Raw genomic sequence first — 25,635 nt, forward strand, 5'->3', positions numbered from 1 at the left:
TGCCATCAGGAAGAATGTTCAGAAAATACTTTGGGGGTGGATATGCAGAAATGTTACTGCTTTGGAGTTAAAAAGAGGGGCCAGGCCGGGCGCGGTGGCTCACACCTGTAATCCCAGCATTTTGGGAGACCAAGGCGGATGAATCACGAGGTCAGGAGATTGAGACCATCCTGGCCAACATGGAGAAACCCTGTCTCTACTAAAAATACAAAACTTAGCTGGGTGTGGTGGTGCGTGCCACCAGTCACCAGCTGCGCAGCAGACTTACCGAATTAGAACCTCAGGACCAGGCCTCTGTGGTATTTTAAGCTCCCGCCACCCACTGAGCTTCTGACAAATCCCTGGGTTTGAGCGCCTGTGGGCAAACGTGCGGAGGGGCAGAGAGATGCATAATGCAGACTCTGGCTTCAGAACTGGACTGCTTGAGTTGGAATCACGCATCCATTCTGTCTGCACTGTGTAATTTGGGGTAAGCTTCCTAAACTCTATGCTTCATTTTCCTCTGCTAAAAGAAAGAGCTAACACTAGTGTCCACCTTTGTGGGTTTTTGTGAGGATTAAAGAGCATATGTATATATATACTTGTAATTCCATATATAGAATACTTGTAATTCCATGTATTCCTGCTCTAGAATAAGCTCCTGTGTAGCTTTTTCTTATTTTATCTGATGAAATCTCCAGTGGCCAAACACACTGATCAGAAAGTGAAGCATCCGCTCCTCTTGCTATCTTTACTTTAACCACTGCCCCTAGACCACGGTCTGGGAATGGCAGGCATTCGATAATCAATTCATTATCTTAGTTAATGAATAATCAGTGATTAATGAAAATGCCTCATAAATTCTCTCATATTTATTGTCAAACTCTGCTTTTTTCCTTAAAGTTGCCAACCAGTCTGATTTTTCAAAAGAAGCCAAGTATCAAAGTTTTTTGAAATAAAATCCCACAATGTTAAAATAGAAGTGGCAAAATAAATGTTTATATTTATAGGTGTGTAATTTATATTTGCAATTCCTTGAGATTCCTTGTTTGTGATTTGATGCTTTTTTGTTTTATTCCAAAGCAATGGGGCTGTAATATTTAATATAATTCTCTGTGCAGGAAACAAAACTCATTCATTCACAAGATTCACTCAGTATCTGTAGCTTTCAAGCACAATTCTGAGAAGGATTCTGTATCCTCCAGGGAAGAGACCTTCATAGACTCGTCCATACCTGGGAAGCTTCCCCAGTTAGTCTCAGAAGGTTTGCCATGTTTCTACCACTCTCATCAGAAAAAAAAAAAAAAAAAAAAAGACTGACCCAGGTGATGATGGCCATCAATTTTCTCATATATTCAGCTTCCATATTAAAAACTCTCACACTTGCCACTCAAAATTATATGCTAATCTGTGAAGAAAAAGTAGGCACAGCAGGCCGAAGACTGCTATTGAAACTGCCATTGCAAAATTATAACTGAGACAGTGAAAGAAATCAGACCTAACCAAGTCCATCTTGCTTCTAGCCTCCAAGCTGTCCTTGTTCATTCCTAGGCACAGGCTGAACTAACTCTGGGAGGAACTTTTAGTTTATAGTATAAACCAAAGACAATAATAGCCCTTTCCCAAAACAAACCCCCTTCTTACCTGGGGCCTAGACTGCCTTTTTAGGGCTAACAAATTCGCCAAAAGATGAGAAGTTACGGTTTAGGAGTCACACAGCTAGAGGCTACAAGATTCTGACCCTACCCGAATTGCTCCTGGGGATAACATCACTATTGTAAAACCTAAGACCAGTGCTTGAGATATTTTGCAGACCCTGCACGTGAAGGATCAGCTGGCACCACTCAGGTCAATAAACTGGATCATCTGGTATTGTGACCCTGACCCAGGAACTGACTCAGCATAAGAGGACAGCTTCAACTCCCTATGATTTCATCTCTGACCAAACCAATCGGCATTCTCAACTCACTGACTTCCTCCCACCCACAAAATTTTCCTTAAAAACTCTGATCCATGAATGCTCAGGGAGACTGATTTGAGTAATAATAAAACTCCAGTCTCCCACACAGCCAGCTCTGTGTGAATTACTCTTTCTCTATTGGAATTCCCCTGTTTTGATAAATCAGCTCTGTCTAGGCGGCAGGCAAGGTGAACCCGTTGGGTACTTACACTATCCTTAGAAACAGCTGCTCGAGATGCTTCCCCATTGTCTGGCATCTGGTAACCTGGATTTTGGGTAGATACTCACATTCTCAAAACTAGTACAAAGGGGCTTATCTTGCCTAAACAACGTAGTCCTTGTGATAGAGACACTAGGCAGGGAAATTCTGGGAAGAAAAGGGCAGGTCTCTGGCAAGGGTCCCATCCTCAAGCTTGGAACTGTGGGCCACAGTCAGAAGATGATTCCTGTTTTCTTGCTTGAATGGTGCCTTTTCCAAAGCCACCTATGGCCTGCCCCACTCCCTATCCTGTTCCATAAAAACCCCGGGCTCCATCTGCAGACAGCGGAAGAGAAGAGGAGATGCAGCCGGATGTTGGAGACTACCATATGATGATGGAGAGAAGCAGCTTGACTTCAGAGGGATTGCTTGATGGCGTTGCTTCTGAACAGAGTCTGGGGGAAGAACACCTTCCCACTCCATCCCCTTTCCAGCTCTCCTTCCTGAGAGCCACTTTCATCAGCAATAAAATCCTCCCTGTTCACTACCCTTCAGTTCGTTCATGCAACCTGATTTTTCCTGGACACTGAATAAGAGCTTGGGTGCCATGGGTGTGGATGCTAAAGGCTGTCACAGTGACCCTCTGGCCTTGCTGATGGAGAGCAACCACTTCATGTGAAAAGGCAGAGGGTCCACTGAGCTGTTTAACACTTAAACCATCCATGTACACCAAGGCCAAAAAGAGCACTATAACACAGGCCCTCCGGGGCTTTGAGGGTGGCGGGTATCCCCCTAGATCCTGCTGCAGGCCCTGCATGAAGTTTTGATCCTACCGGTGCCCAAAAACACTCACCCCACCTCTTGCACCCACTCACCTGCGTGCTTCCTCCGATAAGGGGTTGAAACAATGGGTTTGAGTAAGTGAAGTGTGCCCCTGCCGTCACCAAAGTGGCCAGCTAGCTCCGGGGCCCACACTCCAGTTCCCGCACTCCAGTTCCCACACTCCAGTTCCCACACTCCAGTTCCCATCCATGAAACGGTCAGGGAAAATGTTCTGCTTCACTTGCTGAATTCTTGCTTTCCTTCTAGGAGTCTGGAATTTTGCTGCCTGCTGGGCAGAGGGTTCCTATGTAACTGGCTTCCAGTACAAGCCCTGGGCATTGAATTTCCAATGGAACGAGGGTAGATAATTTTTCAAGTGTGTAGTCATGATTTGAGGCTGGAGGAATGAAGAGTGTCTTGAGTGTCTTGTAGTCACAATTTGAGGCTGGAAGAATTAAAAGGCTGGATTTGAGGCTGGAGGAATTTACTACAAGGAGAGAAGACTCTTCGAAATTTTAGCCTGGTTTTCTCTGAACTTCACTACATGGGTCTTTTCCTCCTGCTGACTTTGCTTGTATCCATAATAAATCATAGCTAGTGGTAAAACTTATATGCTGAGTCCTGTGATGCCTCCTAGAAAATCACTAAACCTAAGAGTAGACTTGAGGACCTCTAACACAATATTCTTATTGGAGGAAGCCTGGGAGATGTAGATTATTTGTTTTTCTATTCCATGTTGCAGCGTTGGGTTTAAATATGGGGTACTATCAATATATATAGTGAATGAGTGGCTCACATTGATATATGTCATAAAATCTGATTCTCTTTTGTTCTGGGTATTCAGTGAGACTGCATTTTCCATCCTCCAATGCAGTACTGTGGGCCTTGTGACTGGAGTTTGATGAATGAAGTTGGGTCGGGGGGTTCAAGTCTATTACTCCCAGATTTGGGCCATAATATCCTCCCATGTGATCAATCTGTGCTCCATCTGTACTCTTACCCATGCACTGGCCAGATGTGTAAGTCCTAGCTGAGGTCCGCCAGCATACAGGATGGTGGAACCATGTGATGGAAGGAACTTGGGTCTCTGAGCGACTATGTGGAGCAGAGTGATGGTTGCGTCTCCCTTTCTAACCCACAGCTAATGAGATGCTACCTTAACCTTTTGGGTTAAGCCCCTGGGATCTGGGGATTTGTCTATCCCTGTATTTCACATTTTCTTAACTAATTCAGAAAAGTCCTGGGTGAAAGATAGATACTCCCTAAGTGAACAATACAAATTCCATTTAATTAAAACTTCAATCCCTGAAGAAACACGAAAACTCCATAAACCTTTAAAAAACAATTTCCATCACTTCTAAATTCAGTCTATTATACTTCAAAACAATGTACAGTGTGTAGTCTTTATAATGACACTGTGACATTTGTGATGATGTTAATGTTTCTGAATTGGGATTCACTAAAAAAAAAAAAAAGCAGGTTCCAGAATGTAATTGGTTAGATAGTAAACAATGTTTCTAACCAAATTTTCTTCAAAAGCATTGTAAAAATCAAAAGCATATAAAAATCTATAAAGTACACCAAACTTCATTTATTACTTTCTCTATTAGGTATTGGACTGTTTGCATATTTAAAACTTTGCATGTCAGATAAAATAGTTTATTCTTTGTGGATCATTTGTTTTATTGTGTTAAGGTAATAAAGGGCAAAAAAATCTGACGTTCACTCTAAAATGCTACTAGATACAAATATGTAAGAGTCTCAAATACAATGCTTCAAGGAATATAACCCATAGAACTGAGTTTCTCTCCTCTTCAGCTACCAAGGAAGGCTGTTGTAATATCATCATAATTGGTTCTTTCCTGTGAATGAAATTTCTAATTGAATTATGCTCCCAATTCTTATCTAGATTTATTATCACATTTCAGAAACCAAAAGAAGTATCTTGAAAGATTGATAAATTCTTAAAAGAGCACCTATTAATTAAAACTGATGTCTTCAAGAATAGGATTATTTGCAATCTGGAAAATCACAAATCAGATTAGCTCTAACCTGCTTTGATTCTTTGTGGGCGTAGGGTGTAGGGAGAGGAAGTAGCATTAGGAATTTATTTTAATTCATATCCAGCCTTAGCACAGTCTAGTGGTTAAGATTTCAGCCTCTAGATTTGTAGGATTTAAGTATAAAACCTGACCTCTTACCTGCTCTGTGATCTTAGAGATTTAATTCACCTGTCTAAGACCCAGGTTTATCATCCATAATATGCTTACCTTCAGAGGGCTATTGAATAGTTTCAGCAAAATAAAATATCTAAAGTTCTAGGCAAAGTACTTAACATATATTAAAGGTTCAATATTGTCCTTTGCATTACTTCAAAAAGGACTGAATCTATATTTGAGTCTAAAAGCAAAATTTAAAAGCAAGCAGCTTCTGTATCATTTGTCAGTAGAAACGGTCATGGAACATTTTAACACCTTGTAAGATAAGTTGCTTGAACGCATCCTTCAACCTGGATGTGTTGAAAATTTACTGTGCTCCAGAGGTTGGAAGTAAATCCAGTCCATCTAATACTCACCCTTTCTCTTCACAGAAGAGAAAGTTGCGGAGTTGGGGCAAGTGGGTGTCTCTGAGTGTCCCTTTATCTCCCCAGAGCACGCCTCCCTCCAAATATTGTGCTGAAACTGCTAATTACAGCTTGGAGACCATGTTGCAGATGCAGCCATTTGATTCACTCTCCTCGTTTCCCCCCACCAGAATCAGTGAAACTTGTCCTCAGCTAAATATTACAATGAAAAAGGTCTAATGCGAGCAATAATGTGTTAAGACTTGAATTAACTCCAAGAGAAGTGATAGCGCACTGTTGATGTAGGCAGCTCAGCTCGTGTGGGAGTTTCAACTTGGCATGAAGGGATCCTTGTGAAAGTGCACAGATTGGTGCTCCAGAGACTACTGTATATTTCAGATGGGAAGGAAGGCCCCTAGACCACAGACCATTCTCCAAAGAAGGGTAAACTCGAATGAAGGTCTCAATCTCTTGACCTTGTCATCCACCCGCCTCGGCCTCCCACAGTGCTGGGATAACGGATAACAGGCATGAGCCACCGGTCAACATGGTGAAACACGTCTCTACTAAAAACACAAAAAAATTAGCTGGGCATGGTGGCAGGTGCCTGTAATCCCAGCTACTCAGGAGGCTGAGGCAGGAGAATCACTTGAACTGGGGAGACAGAGGTTGCAGTGAACAGAGATCACACCACTGCACTCCCGCCTGGGCAACAGAGCAAGACTCCATAAAAAAAAGAAAAAATGGAAAAAAAAACCCACAAAGCTTGAATAAGGGACCTTCTTTGAAACTTGGCACTTTTCTGGGAAGTGATGATGTAAAGTCTATATCTATAAGGTTAACTTTGAGAGGATTGGAGGGTCAAGCTAGAGTTTTACTTCCTGTCTGGTGAACTCCTATGCATGCTTCAAGACCCATACAGTATTTCCCCTCTTGGGAAGTTTTCCTGCAGATGCTAAGCCTCCAAAGCTTGAACGAGAAGAAGAAAAAATATCAGTTGCTCCAGAGAACTGAGGAATAATAAAGGAAATGGGTCATGGCCAGATGGAAAGGCCATTCCTTCAGCAAGGCAAGTCCCTTAGGAGAAGCTGGCAGGACTGGCCCAGATCAGCTTGAGGGCTTCACTTGGCAGCAAGTATGTGCTGGGCCCCAGATGAGTGAGCAGTACTGCACAGTCGACGCCACTTGGGACAGCCCTCCGCCAGTGACAAACAGGAACGGGAGGACTTGTGCCTTGCTTCCTCACCCCTGGAGCAACAGTTCAGAGATGTACCCTGCACCTTCTCGTGGAAGCGTTCAGCAGGATTGGGTCCCAGTTGCTCACAGCAGTAAATGGCTCATAAATATACTTTGTGTCATTTTCCTTCCCTTCTACATCTTATGTTCCCTTTCCTCTAATGGAGTTTCATGAAATTGTGTCCCAAATGGACTCTGGATGCTCAAGGTCTGGTTTCAGCATCTATTTCTGGGGGATCTCAGCCGAAGATGTTACCGTCTAAACGATTGATAAAGTTCCCCAAATCATGAAATACTTGGGGTAAAGAAGTGTTTGTGTATGTGTCTGTGTGTCTGCCTGTGTGTGCATATGTGTGTTTGTGAATCTGTGTGTTTGTGTGTGTGTATGTGTGCATATGCGTGTGTATGTGTGTTTGTGTGTATCTGTGTATGTGTGTGCATGTGTATTTGTGTGCGTATTTGTGTGTGTCTGTGTATGTATTGTGTGTATATATATCTGTGTTTGCATATTTGTGTGTGTGTATTTGTGTGTGTCTTTGTGTGTATGTTTGTGTTTGTGTCTGTGTATGTGTGTGCATATGTGTGTTTGTGTGTGTGTGTTTGCATGTCTGTGTGGGTATGTGTGTGCATATGTATGAGTATATATGTGTGTTTGTGTATGTGTGTTTATGTCTGTGTGTCTGTGTGTATGTGTGTGTCTGTGTGTATATGTGTGTTTGTACGTGTCTGTGTATATGTGTGCATAATTTGCAGGTCTGTGTGAGTATATGCGTGAATGTGTGTGTCTGTGTGTGTGTGCATGTGTATATATGTGTGTGTGTATGTGTGTGCATAAGTGTGTGTGTGGGTATGTGTGTCTGTGTGTCTGCCTGTGTGTGCATATGTGTGTTTGTGAATCTGTGTGTTTGTGTGTGTGTGTCTGTGTATATGTGTGCATGTGTGTTTGTGTGTGTATTTGTGTGTGTCTGTGTGTATGTATTGTGTGTATATATGTCTGTGTGTTTGCATATGTGTGTGTGTATTTGTGTGTGTCTGTGTGTGTATGTGTGTGTGTGTCTGTGTATGTGTGTGCATATGTGTGTGTGTAAGAGTGTTTGCATGTCTGTGTGGGTATCTGTGTGCATATGTGTGTGTATATGTGTGTTTGTGTATGTGTGTCTATGTCTGGTGTCTGTGCGTGTGCATATCTGTGTCTGTGTGTGCATAAGTGTGTTTGCAGGTCTGTGTGAGTATATGTGTGCATGTGTGTGTCTGTGTGGTTACGTGAATGTATGTCTGTGTGTCCATAGGTGTGTGTGTCTGTGTATGTGTGTGCATAAGTGTGTGTGTGGGTATGTGTGTTTGTGTGTCTGCATATGTGTGTTTGTGTGTAATGTAATGAAGGTGTTTAATTTCATTTTAGGGTTAAACTGGACAGAACAGGGGCAGCCCTCACTGCACAGCAGCATGTAAACCACTGGGAATTGATGAGAATCATGGCCTGGGGGTACTTCCGCCCCGTGCCGGGCTTGGTGTGGCCTCTTCACGTAGGCTGCCGTCAGAAGGGACCCCTGGCTAAAGGCTTCTTGGTGAGATTTAGAGACATTGGGAGTCTTACTAGTAAAGATGCAGTAATTTTACAGTGAAAATAATGTCTCACACATCAGTTACGCCAGTCGTCTAAATCTCTGCACTTTCATGGTAGAGCTCAATCCATAGAGTCTTCCGGAAACTCTGTAATTAGGAACTACTGTGACATTCCTGCTACAAATATAGAACTGAAGTTTGAGGAAGTTAAAACATCTGCAGTAGGTGAGGCATGAGGGCAGAGCTGGGGTCTTACCCAGGCCTCAGAAGTCACTGTTTTCAGAAACGCCATTATGTTGAGTCTATTGATCAGGCCTCATGAGGTTGAGCTGATGTCATTTTCTGACCATTTCACGCCGTCCAATCTGAGGATTTCTATCATCCCAGAGCTGAAAGTTTGTTTTTCACTCTTGCATTTTCTGAAACTAACAAAAAATATATTAGCTGTAATATTTTCTCCCCACATTGTATATAAGCATTATACCAGTCTTTTCCTCAATGATGCAGTTTGCTGCTTTAGATATGCTTAAGTTCAGACCTTGAATTATGTCCTGTGAATGCTGGCTTTCTGGCGGGGAAATGCGACCAGGTGGCAGAGGACATGAGCCTGCAAAGGGTGTCCTGGCCGTCAGAGTCACGTCTTGCTGATCTCCAGCCCCAGAGCAGGGCTCCTTGGGCCCCTTCCTGGCTCCAGGCTCTGGTTCCTCTTGGCAGATGCAGTCCCAGGCCAGAACATAGGGTTTGGTGAGTAGAGCATCCCAGTTACCTATCGCAGCAGAACTAAGCTGATGCTGTGGCTTGGATTAACAACAGTCACTAAAAAGTTTTATCAAACCCTGCAATCCTGTTCAACATTCAATGAAACAAAAGTGCGGTGCTTCCGGGCTGCATTGTAAAGTGTTTTAACCTCAATGGAATCCCTAAAGCAGTGCTTTAAATAATAATTTAAATTGAATAATTGAGATTTGTAGCCCCACTAGATTTTCCATTTCTTCACCAAAACTTACTCATTGTTTGAGACAGGATGTTCTTTCCTTTCCAATGGGAAAAACCCCAAACACCACAACAATTTGAGCAACAAGTTGTGAAACAAAGCCCTGTTCTTCTCGTCAGCTCAGTTATGCATCACAAGACAACATTTATGTGACTTTAATGAATTTATTAGAAATTTCGCAGGAGACAAGAGAATGACTCTTCAATTATTGTGACAATGCATTTGTTGCCATTAGTATCTGCAAATAGACACCATCTGTGACATCGATAAGACTGAAATAGCACATCCTAGGAAGGGCTCAGTACTAGATATGGTACCTGAATGGCAGCCAGGTCCTTCCTCACAATGACATTGCCTTTTCTGAAGGCTGGAAAAATACATTATGGTTGGTATAGCCTATCCACAGCAGTCTATCTCACAGACCTATCTCACACTTAGGTCTACTCTGGTCATATTTGTGATGTGAACTTGAGAATTCAAAAGTACATTCTTCTGTTTGTCACCTAGATAAAGTCTGCCTGTATAGCAAGGAAGAAAAAGAAGGCAGAAAGTGCTCTCCATTGATTCTTAGGTACATCCACACCTTGGTTCTACCTTCCATCTCTTTCTTGGAATAAATCATTCCTTTTAGCTTGAACTACTTGGAGATATTTCCTGTCCCTTGTAAACAAATGACCTGAAACAAGAATATCGCAGATCCTGGACTAAGGTAATAGGTGAAAACCAGGTAAATCTAGTCAATGAAAATAAAGCCAGAGCAATGATGATTTTGCCATTGCATAATAAAACTTCCTCCTTAAAATTCATGAATATTTGTACAATAAAATATTTTCCCTTGGGTTGCAACAACTTGGTAGCCCACAACATTTTGAAAGGAAACAACAGGTGCTGGAGAGGATGTGGAGTTATAGGAACACTTTTACACTGTTGGTGGGACTGTAAACTAGTTCAACCATTGTGGAAGACAGTGTGGCACTTCCTCAAGGATCTAGAACTAGAAATACCATATGACCCAGCCATCCCATTACTGGGTATATACCCAAAGGATTATAAATCATGCTGCTATAAAGACACATGCACATGTATGTTTATTGCGGCACTATTCACAATAGCAAAGACTTGGAACCAACCCAAATGTCCATCAGTGATAGACTGGATTAAGCAAATGTGGCACATATATACTATGGAATACTATGCAGCCATAAAAAAGGATGAATTCGTGTCCTTTGTAGGGACATGGATGCAGCTGGAAACTATCATTCTCAGCAAGCTCTCCCAAGAACAGAAAACCAAACACCGCATGTTCTCACTCATAGGTGGGAATTGAACAATGAGAACGCTTGGACACAGGAAGGGGAACATCACACAACCGGGGCCTGCCGTGGGGTGGGGAGAGGAGGGAGGGATAGCATTGGGAGATATACCCAATGTAGATGACGAGTTAATAGGTGCAGCACACCAACATGGCACATGTATACATATGTAACAAACCCGCACGTTGTGCACATGCACCCTAGAACTTAAAGTATAATAAAAAATAAATTAATTTTAAAAAAAAAGAAAGAAGAAAGGCACTTACAAAATTGTCTTGTTTCATGACCCACTCTCTTCAGCAAGTCAGCAATAGACAACATTCCTGACTTCGATGGATATTTGTTTTGCTGTCATTTTTCCAGGGACTGTCTTGCATCTAGTAAGTCGACTGCTGCAGTATGAAGCTAACTAAATGTGTCTAGATGGTCCTCCCACTCGGAAAGTCACATGTGTGCCTCCTGCCTCCTGTCTCCTGCCAGTTATTGTATAGAAAGGTGGTCTATGTGTGGTTCTTGGTTAGATGGGGTCAACATGAGTGTTCAGTGGTGCCAGCACCAGTAGCCATGTCTTAGCCATATTATCCTGGTGAAGTTTATGGTTGTATTGCTAAACTCCACAGGCCTTGTTGGCTCCTGCTAATTCTCTGAGCCATAGTTTACTTTGCTTTTCTGTGAATTCTAAGAGTCAATTCCATTTTGTGTTTATTTTATCTTATGCCAGTTTCTGTTAGATTAAAAATCAAACAAGCAAACAACAGTGACAAATGGGACAACCCTGGATGAGACATGGACAGGGAGCCTCACTCTTCCTGAATCTGCTTTCACTGGCAGAGAGCTCATTAGCTCCCAGGGCAGTCTGGTCCAGCTTTGGAAAGCTTTTGTGATATTATTATTTTAATCCTAATTTCTAGAAACCCACCAAATAAGTATTGTTTACGTTATTTTTCTATTATTAGCTCCAAGTTTCCTAAATAGTTTGAAATTACATAAATTTGAGCATGTATCTCAGGAAGAAGAGAAAGAAGGGTGGGATAAATACTTTACATAGGCAAACAATTCTGCCACCGTTCTACTCAACCAACACCCGTCAGTGAGCGTGAAGTCAGTGAAGGCTCCTCCAATGGTAGAGATTTTTTAGTTTTATTTTTTTGCTACCACTAGGCCCTCAATGCCAGCGCTCCTCTGTGTTTAGAGCTCAGCTACAGAAACGGTGATTTGCCGCAACACTGGATGGGAAGAGGGTTGGGCTGGGCTTTGTCGGAGATTAGAGAGGTTTCCAAAGAAGGTCGTGACTACTTCCAATTTTTGCCTTCAATGCTGATAGGTTTTACCTTCCCCCACTAGGATTCCCCGATTTTAATGAGGGTCTCCTTCCCAAGTCTCCCTCTCCATTTGTCCCAGGCACTTCATGATCGATATCCCTCACACACAGGTGAGTGGACGCACCATACACAACCATTTCTGATGCTCAGGGTCAGCCGTCGCTAGTATCTCCCCTCAGAGCTACCCACTGCTTCCCCTAAATTAACTTAATATTGTGCTTTTTAAAAATGGAATTACAGCTGATGATAGTGTTGGGTTTTGGTGGATTATTTGTTGAGTGTGTGTTTTTGTGTGTGTGTGTGTTGTCAGCTGTACTCACTGACAAGAAAAAATAGGCCACCTGGCCATTAGTTTAGCGAAACTCCTAAAGACCCTATTTAGAGCCGATCCTTGAGCTGAGTTCAGGAACACCAGGATCCTCTTCCGATTACTGCTTTTCACACCCACCGTTTAATTGGCAGTGATGATGGGCACAGCCTATGCTAAGCACACTTACTTTACCTCATGGATTCCCCAGGTCACATCCATGAGATAGTGCTACAACTTTTCCACGTTGTAAATCAGAAGCTAAGGCTTTGAGGGGTTGGAGAACGATGCCTAGGTTACACAGCTGGAAGTTTTCAAGATCAAAAATTAATCACTTCCTCATAATCCTGGAGCCCTCTCTCAGCCTGGGAGCTCAGACTCAGGGGTCAGGTGGTGACAGGTGGGAATTCGAGGAGGAAGACAGTGTGGGAGGCCAGCGCAAGGGCTGAAGCCCCTCCTCAGCTCCTACTAATGTATTCTGTGGCCATGAGATCCCCGTGGCCAGATCTTCCCATTCTTCAAGAAAGCCCCAAAATTTAGGTTTTACTCTGGTACCTTGTAAAGTTTAAATGTTGGTACCACAATTTACCAAAGAAAAGAGAATGAAGACAAAATAAAGGAAAATAAAATAAAAAGACAATAGAAAAGATAAAATTATGTAAAGAAGACTCAGCATACTTAGAGTTGCATTTGGCCATCGGCTCCAATCTGCCAGGCCTGGGTTACTGCCCTTGTCCGAGGTCAGGGAGACTCCAGGTATCCTCTATTTGCTGAGGTGTGCTCAGTACCTTGCACAGAGCCTGGCACGTGGGAGGTGCTCATTAACACATGTGGAATGCATGAGCGCAAGAAAGATGGTGAATATGATAATGAGTAATTGCAGGGTAGAAATTCAAGCACGTTCATCAGTGGCTATCCTGGGAATTCCATGGCACGTTCTGTTCTCTAAGCACAGCTATTCTAACTATAGATGGCCAAGATTGATCATTCTCTCAAGGGCATGGCAGAATCGTTTGGCACTGGGTCTTTTTACGTTAATTTAAATTTCTTTCACATTTTTCCTATTGTGCTAAAGCCCATTTACAAAGAAAGCAATAAACAGATGTCTCTCAGCACCAAAGAGCTTTAATCTTTCACACAACTTTAATTTTATGTTCCTGTTTAATACTCATCAGTAAATATTGTGAAATAAAACTTCAGTCCAAATAATCCAGTTCTACTGGAAACTTTGAAGAGTTGAGACTGAGGACACACCAGCTTGACCAAGCTAAATGAGTCACACAGCCACTGTTTAAAATGTGTTCTATGGCCAAATGATCGTCCAAAAACTCATCCAAAGCAAATGCATTCAAAAGAGACTTTTACTGAGTTCATCCAAACATAAAAGAGCAGTAAGAACAAGACAGGCTCAGCATTGACCTTGGCATGACCTTGTGGCCACCATGTTGCTGTCTCAATGCCAGTGCTCAGGGAACATTGGGGATATCCCTGCTTTCCCTCTGGATGAGATAATACATTCAGGACCCTTGGTCCATAGATGATGGAGTCCTCTGCTGAAATTTCTACAGAGGCCAGGAAGGAATATTAATGAGTAAAGAAAGCATATTTTATTCTAATTCTTGCTCACTCATTCATCCATGTATTCATTCTAAAAATCTTTATTGACCAGAGTTGTGCAACATACACCCTGCCAAGAAGAACAAGAATGGGGCTCACATCAGTGCCCTCAAAAGCTCATATTTTGGTTAGGGGCAAAGTAAGCAGATGCCTGTTGTATGGGGCAGGGACTGCTAATAGGGTGAGCACAGGGATGGGCAAGTCTACAGGGGCCAGGAAGGAAGATGACTCATTAATTGCTTACTTATGACAATACCTGGTTAAATTATTTTAAATGCACTAGCACATTGAATCCTCACAACAGTCTTGGAAGAACTATAGTATTTCCATTTTACAAATGATAACACTGACAGAAAGTTTGAATATGGAGCCAAGATATGGAAAGAAATGTAATAAAGTACCGTTTGGTCCTAGAAATAGAGACAGTAAGATTGGCTACTAAAAATCCAACCTCCCAGTGATGTCAAGTTTTGTTCAAGAGAGTATCAATACTCAACTCCTCAGGAGGTTATGTTTTCTACGGTAACTCCTCATTAAGCAAATGGGCCATGGTTAGGTCACCTTCTTGGCTGTTCTCCTGGCCTTCAAGAATGTTTGCTAATTTGCTAACAGTCTTCATTCTAAACCCATTAAGGGCCTGTGGCTCCTATGAGTTGAGATTTGTTTGATACCATATTCCTTTTTTCAAGACCGTCAAGAAAAAGAAATCCTTTATTCTTCATGTCCAACTGCCACCCATAGTCCTTACCCTACCATGCCCCAGTGGATGTAAGTATAAATTTCAAGAGAGTTTTCTGGACTATCTCATTAAAGAAGGTCCAACCTAACAATATGTTTCAACCCTTCTTGCTCCAATATTTAATAGGCATATTGTTTATGCCACAAGGGTGTTATCACCACCAACTTGCGTTCTGGAAGTATTTAAAGAAACACCCTCTCACGGGAAAAAATGTATGTGGTTACCTTTGGCCTTAATTGTGATTATGTGGGGAAACCCTGTGACAGATCATCTGTTGGCAGCATTTTAGTACAACAACCCCATAAAGAAGACAGCACAGTTAATGTTAGTTTGGTGGCACAACAGTCACATTTTCCTGTTGCTTGTTGTAACAAGTGAAGCATGGTGGTATAAGAAATCATGTGAGGGGGAAATTAATATGGGCTGGATTTTGGCTTTTTACAAATTTCATGAAAGCAAACCCACAGACCAAAGAAACTCAACAAACTCTGAAAACAAGAACATATTTCACAATGAAGAACATTACCATGGATAAACAAAGTTATTTAATAAAGACTTTAATAATGATAAAGAGGAAAATTCCTCAAAAGGACAACATTTCTACAGATGCATGTGCTTGATTAAAGATCTCCAAAACACGTGAAGCAAAACTTACAAAACTACAAGGAGAAATAAATAAATACACAATTCTGGTTAATAATTTCTAGAACAAAGAGGAAGGGTATAGAAGACTTGAACAACAATATCAGTCAAGTAGACCTTAGAATGTCCCACCCAATATTATCAGAATATATAATCTTTTCAAGTGTATAAAAATACGTACCAAATTAAACTATATTCTGGATCATAAACAAATCTTAATAAATCTGAAATGATTCCTGTCATACAAAAAATTGTTCCCAGCAAATGGCAAAAAGATATCTTGAAAATCCACCAAATTGTCAGACCATAACTAGCACTCTTCTAAATAATGCACAGATCAAAGAAAATACTGAAAGGGAAATTAGAAAGCATTTTGAACTAAATGAAACTGAAACTGTAATTTATCAAAATGTGTGTGATGTCACTAAGCAGGACTTAGGTAGACAAATTATAGCACCTACTCCCCAAATTAGAAAATTTGTGAAAAAAGATTCCAAGCAATAATTTTAGCTTTCCACCTTAAGAAAAATTTTTAAAAAGTGATAATTATGAAACCAAAAGCTAGTTTTTTCAGATTTTTAAACTGGATAAACTTCTAGCCAAACTCATTAGGAACAATAAAAAAGAAAGACAGAAAAAGAAGATACAAATTGCCAGTAGCAAGAATAAAAGAGGTTAAATAATTACATATTCCCGTAATATTCAAAAGATAATAAAAGGACATTATGAATAACTGTAACAACAAATATAACAAGTTGGATAAAATTGACATGTAACTCCTAAGGCATGTGCTGACAAAGCTTACTGAAGAAAATTATATACTTGGAATCACCACACGTGTGATTATATAACAGTAAATGTTATAGGTAAACATCTCACAAACAACATTCGAGGTACAGATTATTTCACTGGATAATTCTACCAAGTAAGTAATACAGAAATAACATAAGTCATACCCAAACATGCAAACTCTTCTAAAAAGTTGCAAAGAGAAGAATTCCAAACTCATTGTATAAGACCAGTGTTACCCTGATAACAAAATGAAAGACATTAGAGAAAAAGAAAGAATACTAGTATACTTCATGAAACAGATAGACAAATGCTAAACAAAATTAATCAAGTATCATCCAACAACATAGATGAATATAACATCATGGCCAAGTATGTTTTCTCTGTAGAATACAAGATTTACTTAACATTTGAAAATCACCATATTAGGGTAAAAAGACATATTACCATCTCTGTAGGTGTACAGAAAACATTTGAGAAAATTCAGTCCTCTCCCCTAACAGAAAACTCTCAAGAACTGTAATAGAAGAAAAGTTTCTTAACTTGATAAGGGGTATCTGTGAAAACCTACACATAACATCATACTTAATGGTGAAAGAATTACTGTTTTTACCCTAAGATCAGAGACAACAAAGGATGTTCATTCTTACTACTTTTATTTAATATTTTACTGACTGCTCTGGCCAGTGCAATATTGCCTACATTTGTAAGTAAAAAAGTAAATATATACATATATATTTTTTTAAAATAAATGCATGGATTTTAAATAGTTATATAGTTTAGAAAGACAAAACTATTTTTATTCACAGATGGCATAATTGTCTATACAGAAAATGTGATGAAATCTATAAAAACATTACTATAACTAATAATTAGGTTAAATAACATTGCAGGATACATGGTCAGTATATAGAAATCAATTATATTACTATCAACAAGAAATGAATAATCATGAAATAGACCATTTTTGAAAATACCATTTATCATACCAACAACAAAAAATATGAAGTACTTAGGGCAAAATATAACAAAAGATGTGCAAAACCTGCACATTGACTGCAACAACACATTGCTCAGATGAATCAGGGAATAGCTACATTCCTTAATTTCATGCCACCCATGGGCATGAAAAGTGCCTTTGATCCTGTCATGCAGCCACAGCTGATTGTACCGGAATTAACACCTGACCCAGGTGGGGCCAATCAACGTTCTCCTCTCCTTGAAGCGGGCAAGAACCCCTGGTCCATGAGGTGCAGGGAGCTGACGTGAAAATCATACAGAGGCTTGTAATGCTCATGGGTTTCAATGTTGCTGAAATGTCAGTCATGCCTAAATTTGTGTATAGATTCAGTGCAATCCAATTCAAACATCAAGTAGATGTTTTAGAGAAAATTGATAATTTGACCCCAAAATTCAAAAAGGAATTCAAAGGATTTAAAATAGTAAAAATAACATTGAAAAAGAACACATTTAGAGAAACTTATTTCAAGACTTATCACAAAGGTACAGCAATGAAAACAGTGTGGTGTCACTGTCAAGAGTGGCCAATAGATAAACGGAACACAGCAGAAACTCTAGAAATAAGCCTCACATAAAAGGATGCCTGATGTCTAACAAAGTAGCATGAACAATTTAGTGGAGAATAAAAGATGAAAGTTTCAAAAAATGATTCTATAAACATTAGATATTCATATGTAAAAAATAACTCTGATGCATATCTTTTATAAAATAACTTAAAATGGGTCACAGACTTAACTATAAAACATAAAACAATAAAACTGATAGAATAAAACATTGGAGAAAATCTTTGTGACTTCAGATGGCAATAATTTCTTAGATACAAAACCAAAAACATGATCCAAGAAAACAAATGGATTAATTAGACTCCGTCAAGAATAAAATTATCTGCTCTGTGAACTACTCTGTACCGAGAAGGATGAGACAGGCCACAAACTTGAGAGAAAATACTTGTAGCTCAGACATCTGCTAAAATATTTGCATCAAAAATATATAAAGACTCAAAATGCAATAAGAGAGCAAGGAATGAAATAAAACTGCACAAATACTGCACCAAAGAAAAGAAATGGATGCCAAATAAATCAGATTAAGAAGATGCTTCATATCATTAGTCATTAAATAAATGTGAATTCAAGCACAATGAGTTACTATCACACAGCTATTATAATGGCTAAAAAGTTTAACAATATAAAGTGATAATGGCAGGGATGCAGATTTTCTGGGATTCTCATTTACACATTACTGGTGGAAATTCAAAACATTAAACCACTCTGTAAGGGTAATATGGTTTGGCTCTGTATCCCCACCCAAATCTCATCTAAAATTGTAATCCCCACATGTCAAGAGAGGAACCTGGTGAGAGGTGATTGGATCATGGGGGCAGTTCACCCCACACTGCTTTTGTGATAGTGAGGAGGTTCTCACGAGACCTGATAGTTTATAAGTGGCAGTTTCCCTTGTGTGCTCTCTCCTGCTGGCATGTAAGTTATGTCTTGCTTCCCCTTTGCTTTTCACCAAGATTGTAAGTTTCCTGAGGCCTCTCCAGCCATGAGGAACAGTGAGTCAGTTAAATCCCTTTTCTTTATAAAGTACCCAGTCTCGGGCAGTTCTTTACAGCAGTGTTCAAATGGACTAATATAAAAGGTGGCAATGTAATCATTTATTTTAAACTTAAGCATACACTTACCATATAATCTAGTAAATTCACTCACAGGTATATACCAGTGAGAAATGGAAAATAAAGACCACAAGAAGACATGCACATAAGTGCTCACAATAATTTTATTTAAAATCACAAAAACCGGGCAACACCCTGAGAACATTCAGTCAGTGAATGACTAAAGAAATTATAACACATTCATATACTACTCAGCATACTAAAATACAAAAACTATTGATACACAAAATACTAAATAATTTTTTTCTATGTGAAAAAAGCCACTCTCAAAGTCTATATATTGTATCATTCTATTTTTATGACTTCCTGGAAAAGGAAAAAGAAAAGGAAAAGATATAGCTATAGAGGTGGAAAACATAGTGTTTTGGGATGCATGTATGGGTTGACTACAAAGTGACATCATAAGAAAGTTTTGGAGGTGATGGAGCTGTATTTAAGGAATTATGTTGGTGAATATATGACCCTATGTATTTGTCAAAATGCACATGACTATATAGCATAAAGAGTAGATTTTCATGTATGTGAATTTAAAAAAATCAAACTGTAGGAAAATGCAAGATGATATGCCAGACTGTGACACACTATACCTTTGTATTACAAATAGTTCAGTTCACCCTCCAGAAAGTGGTGGAGAAGAAAAAAGCTGATCTAAATGATTTTGGAAAACATTGTTTAACTGGATGTCTTAAGGTCACAAACAAAAGAACTGCGCTCAAACACTATTCTTGGTGGTCAATTTGATTCTCACAGGAGTATGTGTTAGCATTTCTCAAACTATTTTAACTGTATACAAGGTTTGAACAAATAAGGAAATATATTGTAGATATTTAGAGCCTGTTTTCTCAACTGTTAGCAAAAGAAGATAACCTTACAGAAAGGGGCTGGCTTACAATGAAACTTCATTATTGGATTAGAATCAGAGATATCAGTATAAACTCAAATATCTATCTGATCTGTCTATCTATCTATCTATCTATCTATCCATCCATCCATCCATCCTATCTATTTATCTCTTTGACTCTCCATGCATCCCTGTATCTGCATCTGTAGCTACATGTAGACACATGGATATCCATCTGTCTATAGCTTGACATACATATACATATAACTAGATAGAAAGGGTTATTTTTGTCTTTGCACAGATTAGTAAACATGTATTTCCAAGATTTCCTCAATGAGGGTAGATTTAATGACACTGCAGCAGCAATGTGCACACATGATAGGTAGATCTTGGTTTCTAAATACCTATCTCCAATAAAAGAAAACAGGGCTGCTTGGTTGGTCTCATGGCTGAGGCACGAAAAATACAAGATGTGCCTGAAGCATTCTGTAGTTTCAGCAAGTTAAGAAAGTTCTCAAAAAAGAGAGACATCAAAAGAGTATAGAAACTGCCCTGAAATAACTCCAAATGGCAGAAGTGGGAACAACTTGAAAAACAAAATAAATAATGATAGAATTGAGTTGTAATTCAAAGAATAAAGTATTTTTGAATCCAGATGCAAATGAACAAATAATTGAATAGGAGAGAAAGGTCAGCTCTACCTTAGAGGGGGATTCCAATTAATGCATGTAAAAAAATTAGGGAAAGAGAAAAATTACTACTTAGAGAATTAACACATTAATAATTTGCTGCATCCAACATCCATATGTAGATGATAAAACTGGTGAGCAGAAGTTTAAGGAGAAGCAGGAAATTTGCATAGACTCAAATCATATTCCTTGAATCAATTAGTTTGCTTTTTTCTTTATTTTTATTTTTTTTTTTACTTTAAAAGGGAAAACTAGTAACTTCAGATTGGAAAGTCTAGAAGGTACCACCTCAGCCAAGTGATCAAGGATAACATAAACAGGACAGATGCATTTCATGTATCCTCTTTGCAAAGCACTGAGAAGCGCCCATGACCTCCATGGTATTCTTCCAGTAAATGACAATCTTAAATCATAGGAAATCATCAGACAACCCAGTTTGAAAAAGAGTATAAATATAATTGACCAACACTCTTCTAAATTATCAAGGTCAAGAAAAACAAGCAATGTCTGTGGAACTGTAACAGATTAAAGAAGAATCAAAAGATACCTCAGCCAAGAAAAATGAAGACTCTGGTATAGGACCCTAGTCAGAAAAAAGCTGGTGCAATTCAGATGGTCTATAGTTTAGTTAATAATATCGTAACAATATAAATTTATTCATTTTGATAACTTAGAAGGAAACAGTATGTACCTTATATGGGAAGTCTGTGCAACTTTTGCACCTTTTCTGTAAATCTTACTTCATTTTTAACAAATTTATATTCTTCTGGAAAGGCTACAGCCAATGCCAGAAATACTGCCCAAAGCAGAGACAGAGAGATGGAAAAAATATTCTCTCTTCTCCATTCTCCTCTCCGCTTATTGTCCATCAGTGCCTCCCACTGGCTAAATCTACCCAAAAGATAGCAGGGAGAGAGATATGCGAAGTGTAGCTGTGGGCAGCTCAGGTAATAAAGAGAAGAGAGCAGGGGAACAATGGGAGATAATTTTGACAGCAAATAGGTAAACGAGCAGCATGGATGAAATGGAATACAGGCCATCCTTTACATTTCCATAGCTGAGATGTGTGAGAGACTCAATGTCTGAGATACTGTCAGCTCTCATCACTCACTCCAATTTGTGTTGCCTGCTTCATAGGGTAGGACTTAAATACACATCCTATTCCATAAAGATGGGTGTACAGTTCCTCCATCATTCATTTCCTGGACAAGGGTTAATGTCTCTTAGTGTGCTGGAGATGATGAGATTCAGTGTAGAAAAGGCTAGAGATAGACAGGTTAAAAAAAAAAAAAGGTGAGTCTGAGAACAACATAGCCAACACTCACCTTGTGCTGAATCCCATCTCTTCTCCTGGTGGGAAGAATGGAACCTAGGGCACATGGGAGAAACTCACACCTGAGCTTTGCAACTTCAGTTGCAAATTCCATGTCTTCAGATGAACACCAGGGCCAACTTCATTCCTTGAGCTTTGGTATGGACTGAATATTTTTATCCCTGCCAAATTCATATCTTGAAATTCTAACTCCCAATGTGACAATATTATGAGGTGGGGCTTTGGGGAGGTGCTTAGTCATAGAGCCCTCATGAATGGGAATTAGTGCCCTTGTAAGATGAGACATGAGAAAGTTGCATCCCTGTCTCTCCTCTCTGCCCTGTGCAAACCAGGAAGAAAATCCTCACCAAACACTGGATATTCCGGTGCCTTAATTTTAGACTTACCAGACTCCAGAACTATGAAAAATAAATGTATGTTGTTGAAGTACTCCAGTCTGTGGTATTCTGTTATGGCACTCAAACTGACTGAAACAACTTTGTTAGCTCTCACCAAGTGAGCATTCTTCTGCCACTGTGGGCTTGAGTCAAGAAATAAATATCAGATGTTTAAGAGAAACATAGTTATTATCATTTGTTATAGGCTAAATTATGTCCCTCTAAAATAATTCATGTGTTCCAGTCCTAACTCCCAGTACCTCAGAATATGACTATATTTGGAGATAGAGTCCTTAAAGATGTAATTAACTAAAAATGAGGTTATTAGAGTGTGTCTTAATCCAATATGGCTGATGTCTTTTCAAGAGAAGGAAATTTACACACAGACGTAAATGTGTGTAAATTTAGAGAAAAGACCATGTAAAAACACAGGAAGAAGACGGCCATCTACAAGCCCAGAAGAGAGGACTCAGAAGACACCAACTCTGCCAACACCTGATCTTCAACTTCTAACCTTCAGAGCTGTGAGACAGTAAATGCCTTTTGTGTAAGCCACCAGGTCTGGGTCACTTTGCTATGCGGGTCTTAGAAAACTAACACTAAATGACACTTATCTCCTCGATAAGAGAGGTCATAAGTATGTTGGTCTTAAAATTCAGCAGAATTTTCATTTTCCCCAGGTGCCCAGGGAGACAAACCGGTAAATGTGAGAAGAAGAAATACTTCTGATGTTTTCCCAGGTAAATCTAGAAAACTGTGACCCTCCTTTTCACCATTAAAGTAACACCTTATATTGCTCAAGAAAATACTCTTGATATTTGCATCCATCCTGAATATGGCCAGCTTCCCAGAGCAGCATTTGCTGAAAAGATCATCAAATCTTGGTGATTTAGAAAGTCAAATTCTGATCCCTCATGGGCATATTTTTTTGAGGAAATGAGGAGCTAACTTATGGTAGAAATCAAATTTTGTTATATCTGATTTTGTTAATTTGAAAAACTTAAAAAGAAAATAATTAAGTCTATGTGTGTCTGTATCAGACTAATGTGGTTCAACATTTATGTAACAAAGTTATGACTTGTTTTTCAGCTCCATGGAACCCATGTTGAAGGCCATGTAGCCCGAGCATGCTCAGATGTGCCAAGCAGGCAACCAAGTGGGGAACCTAAGGGCTCTGATGGAGGAGTGGGGGCTGAATTAAGAAGAGGACACAGCATGGCAGGGTCCAGGATCCAATCAGATAGAGCCCTGATTGTCACTCCATGGCAGGATCCAGTCAGACCATGCTTCCTGGCATCACCTCATCACAACATCCAATCAGACCACACATCATTACCTCATGCTTATAAAACTTGACCCAATCTCCAGCTCCAGAAGACAGATTTGAGTGTTTCCTTCTGTCTCCTTCCCAGTCAACTTGCAATAAAGCTTCTCTTTTGCCCAAAGCTGGTGCCATGTTACTGCCTCTATGTGCGTTGGGCAGTGGGCCTTTTGAGTGTTTGGTAGCATATGGGGAAATTTCCAATTTCATGTCTCTTTTTTATTGTGTTAAAATATGCACAGCATATTGATATATTTAAGTAGGCTTCCTGTGACAGTTTACCTATTTTTTTTCAACTTACAAGGCCTAACACATTCTTTGCACCTCACAGAAATGGGATATGCTATCTTAGCCAGTGCCTTGTGAGCATTTTCTTCTTCAGCTTTCTCTTAGGCAAAAATCAGATTTAAATTCAATTTGTAGTTATCTGTTCATGTTTGATAGCCAAATTGGGGCCATCACATTAGAGTGAATGTGATTAGACAGATGTGAGACGTCTCAGTGTCAGCTGTCTCCTTTAATTGCTTTTGTGGATGAGACAGGAAACATTATTGGTAGTATCGTAATGCTCACCAAATGTCCTCAAAATGGCCCTCGGGAGCACATATCAATTTAGCAATTGGCTCTACAACCCTAAAGAGTAAGTGACTAAAGATCTCTGTTAACATTGGTTATAAATTAACTACGGAACTTTGGACATATCCCACTTTCTGTGAGGAGGAGATATCAATCTATTTCAATTTGTTGATATCCCTAGGAGTCTTACATATTTAAACCTTAAACCCAGAAGCTCCGGCATCTGAATCATCAATCTCTTTTACTGCATTTCAGCTGTTTCATGTGCTTTTATTTTGTACATCTCACACAGGTGGAATTTTTCTTTTTCTGAGTTAAATACATTTAACTTGATATATAGAGTTATTGTGTGAGGCCAGAATATTTTCAGTTCATATCTTCACTTTTGTTTTGTTGTTAGTGTGTTACTCATTTCTAGCTTTGAGTGGCAGAATCTCTCCTGAACTCTAAGGAAATTAAAGAAATAAAGGAAATGTCTGCCTGTCACACCATAGCAGCCAAACAAACATAGCAGTTTTATAAATGATCCATTGAATGACAAAAACCTTCCCATTCTCAATGATTTTCACATGGGATTTATTTTTTCTGTATGTTTCTCTCCAATCTTTGCATCTTGGATTTGTTAAAATAAACGAATTAAATTTAAAAATTTAAAAAGGAAACTTTAAGGACCTCAAATTCATCAGAATCTATCCTTTGATTATAGCATGAGAACTGCCCTCTTCTATGACAATTTAATCCAAACCCAATATAGACCTTCACTTCTGGGGTCACTAAATAAAAATAGTAAAGCTGTCAGAGTAATGTTTTAAAAGCTGTTCAAGATCCGTATTTACTTTCTTTCCTTGACACCCGGATAAATGTTCAAATCTTGTTGCTGCTTTTCAAATTGGAATGTGTGGAAAAACTGCTTCCCTCTACCATAGTCTAATCTAGAACTAAAACCTAGCCTGAGTAAGCATTTAGTCTTGACAGTGACCATTTAAGCTTGGGACATGGACTCTTCCAATGTGGCCAGTGTGCTAACTTGCTGTGCTCATTAGCAGTGGAAACTGACACTCGAAAAGAAAGAAAAAAATTAAGTCTAAGGACAAATTTCCAATTTCATTTCCTTTTTTAATCGTGCTAAAATATATATAACATATTGACAAATTTAACTATTTAAAAGAGACAATTTAGTGGCACTATGTACATTCACAATTTTGTGCAATCATTATCACTGTCTAGTTTCAGAACTTTTTATTACTCTAAACATCTCTATACTTACTAGCAGTCATTCCTTTTTCCCCCCACTCCTAACCCCTGTCAACCATCAATTTGTTTTCTGTTTCTATGGATTTTCCTATTCTCAACCTTTCATATAAATAGAATGGTGCAATAAGTGCTATTTGGTGACTGGCTTTATTTTGCACAATTTTCAATATTCCTCCATGTTGTAGTAGCATGTATCAGTAGTTCATTTTTTGTCAAATAATATTTCATTGTGTGAATTTGCCACATTTTGTTTATTCATTCATTTGTTGCTGAAAGTTTCCATTATTTTCCACCTTTTATTCTATTTTGTTTTATTTTTCATACAAGCAGGGTTTGCCTATGTTGCTTAGTCTGGTCTCAAACTCTTGTACTCAAGAGATCCGCTCACCTCGTCCTCCCAAAGTGCTGGGATTATGCCATGCCTGTCCCAGCCTCCAACCTCTTTAAACCACAAACACCAGTGGATTGTTTACCACCATGCAACTCTTAACACACTAGTGA

At 39.4% G+C, this 25,635-nt stretch overlaps 1 long non-coding RNA gene across 1 annotated transcript; it reads left to right on the forward strand.

Annotated features, from left to right (window-relative positions):
* Nucleotides 1-409: 409 nt before the first annotated feature.
* Nucleotides 410-23,181, forward strand: LOC114671091 (uncharacterized). The gene is made up of 3 exons (XR_003720997.2): nt 410-469; nt 22,664-22,723; nt 23,073-23,181. It is a non-coding gene; the product is annotated as an uncharacterized LOC114671091 (long non-coding RNA).
* Nucleotides 23,182-25,635: the final 2,454 nt, after the last annotated feature.

Source organism: Macaca mulatta, chromosome 11, assembly GCF_049350105.2.
Source record: "Macaca mulatta isolate MMU2019108-1 chromosome 11, T2T-MMU8v2.0, whole genome shotgun sequence".
Lineage (NCBI taxonomy): Eukaryota > Metazoa > Chordata > Mammalia > Primates > Cercopithecidae > Macaca > Macaca mulatta.